A 2,830-nucleotide genomic window follows, 5' to 3' on the forward strand; every position below is an offset into this window, starting at 1 on the left:
AAAGTTGTAAAATTCTATTTTTCGTGTAGTGTTTATTACAATATATTTAATTGGAACTTTTAATTAGGATTATTTTAAATTTTATTTTTAAGATTAATTAAAGAATTAGATTTGTTTTGTTGTTGCAATATTTTCTACAATTTCTTTTGGTGTTTCACATGTTGTGTCTTGTCATCATGAAACTAACAACCAACCATAATATACGTTAATTAAGTTTCCTATATATTATTATTTATTACTTGGATTTTCTTGGATTACTCTAATTGAGTCGTCAGCTTCTTGTCTATTTCCTTGGATTTTAACCAAGTTCCTCAAGTTACTCAATCCTCAAATTATTACTCTAATTGTTATATTTTTATTTTATTAATAGTAATAATTAGAGTGGTGCAAAAAATATGTTGTGATTTTGAATTGTCAATCTAGTATGCCATTTGATTATGTGATGTATCGACATTCTAATTTTTGTTTTAAAAAATATTGCTATATTTATTTTTATCAGTATATTGTCAATTCAAAAAAGAGTTAGGACTCATTTAGATTTGACTTGTGAAGATTGATTTAAGAATTATTTTTTATTTACAATATAAATTAGGATTGGATCAATTTTGATTTAAAATAGAAATTATGATAAAATTAACTTATTTGATTAGGTAAAGCAGCATAAAATTGTAAATACAGATTTCAAATAAAGGATAAATTTAGAAGAAAAAAGTAACTAGAAAACTTTGTAACCTTTATGTATAGGTTAATTATTATTGTTATTTTTATTACTATATTTTTAATTCAAAATTTAATTAGGACTATTTTAGATTTGATTTGTTAAGATTGATTAGAGGATTAGTTTTGTTTTGAATTAGTAAGAGTTTAATGCTAATTGAATTAGTAAAAATATCAAGCTTTTTGTCTTTGTAAAGTTTAAGGTTATGAGTCTTTTGTCTATAATTAAAAAAAAAACTATAACACTATTTATTTTTATGTTCTTACAATTTAAATTAAATGATATCTGTTTAAAAGAATTTTGATAGACAATTTTATTTAGAATGTTGTCATTACATGTTTTTGATTTCTATCTACTACGATGACTGTCACTAAAAATAGATAAATATAAATAAATATAAATAATTGATTTATTCCTACGGTGTTGTCTGTCACTAAATACAAGATAAATATAAATAAAAAGTTAATATATTCCTACAGTATTGTCTGTCACTCAAACGTATTATTATTTATTAAATTAAATTTATTTTATCTTCCTACTAATTGTAATTCTAAATTATTAATACCAGTAAATTTAATTTAATTTTCTTATTTAATTTTATTAACTAATGCCATTGAAACATACAATTAAATATAATTTAATTTTACTAATTTTATTAAAACATACAATAAATAGTTATTTTGCTCTAAAAAATTCAATAAACTATCTACATAAGCCATAATGAGTTTCTTAACATTTATTGTGATAAACTAGAAACTAATTTTATAAAGAACAATAATAAAAAAACGTACAACCACAATCATTCATGGTGACATCTCAAAAATAAAGTTTTCCGGCAAAATAGGGCTTGGTAATCTAATATTTAACTAAGAATTATTGTAGTCCAAATTTGAATTGAGTTCTTTCGAAAGATTCATTTTAACTAAACTTCATTAATCATTTAAACTTAATTAATTTATTAACTTTATTAAATAGAAATACATTTTTTGACAAATAAAATAGAATTAGATATATCTCACAAATAAAATTTAAAGATAAACCTTTTAAAAATTGAAAATTGATTAATTGATTAATTGACAATACAACTTTCACAATTTCAGAAAGATATGGATAAACGATATACTTTGAGAAAGATATAATTTTATTCTACAGAAAAGAAAAAAAAGATATGATTTGAAAAAAGATATGATTTCAAAAAAACTTATGTTGGGCCTACTCGGAATAATATATTGGATAAACGATATACTTTTTATTTAATTTAAAATGTAAAATAAAATGAAAAAGATATAATTTTATTTTCCAGAAAAAAAAAAAGATATGATTTGAAAATAAAATTAGATAAAGATATCTCCCCTAGTTTATCGTGGTTTGTTACTAGTTTATCGTGTAAAAGAAGATAAATTAACTTAAGTTTCTAATTAATCTTAACCATGGTCCCATTATCCCTATATATATTAACACAAACCTATTGAAACTTATTCAACAATTTCGAAAACCTTTCTCCTTCTCTAAAGTTGCAAATTACCGATCTCTTTCTCTTTCTCTATACTAACATGGATGCATCACTTTGTATCAACGGTTGTGGTTTCTATGGTTCTCCGTCACACAAGAATCTTTGTTCAAAGTGTTACAAAGATTATTATCTCAAAGAAAATATTAACAAATTAGATCATGAAACCTTTGTTAATGATATTTTTGATGAAGCGGCTTATGTTTTTCTTCATGATTTTGAGAGCACAAAGAATAAGAAGAAAAATAGATGCAAGAGTTGTCAAAAAAAACGAGTCTCAACAAGAACATGCAAGCAAAGTAAATTTAAAAGAGATTATTCGATTGCCAACAAAAGATATTATGTGTGTTTAACATTTAGTTTTTCTTCATGACTCTGTTAGTTTTGATGTAATTCATTGTCTATTTGTAAATCTTGCAATTCTTTATGAATAAATCGCTTCTTATTATTAGATGTATGTTAATTTGTATTTTTTGTTAAGATTACTAAACTTTTTTTTAAAACTAAAAATTGCTATACTTTACAAATTGCATCTTGTTTACTAGTATGCAAAGGTGTCATTTCATCCACTCTTCTCGAATGGAGGTTAGAATTTACTTTCA

Source organism: Cicer arietinum, chromosome 8 (assembly GCF_000331145.2).
Source record: "Cicer arietinum cultivar CDC Frontier isolate Library 1 chromosome 8, Cicar.CDCFrontier_v2.0, whole genome shotgun sequence".
Classification (NCBI taxonomy): domain Eukaryota; kingdom Viridiplantae; phylum Streptophyta; class Magnoliopsida; order Fabales; family Fabaceae; genus Cicer; species Cicer arietinum.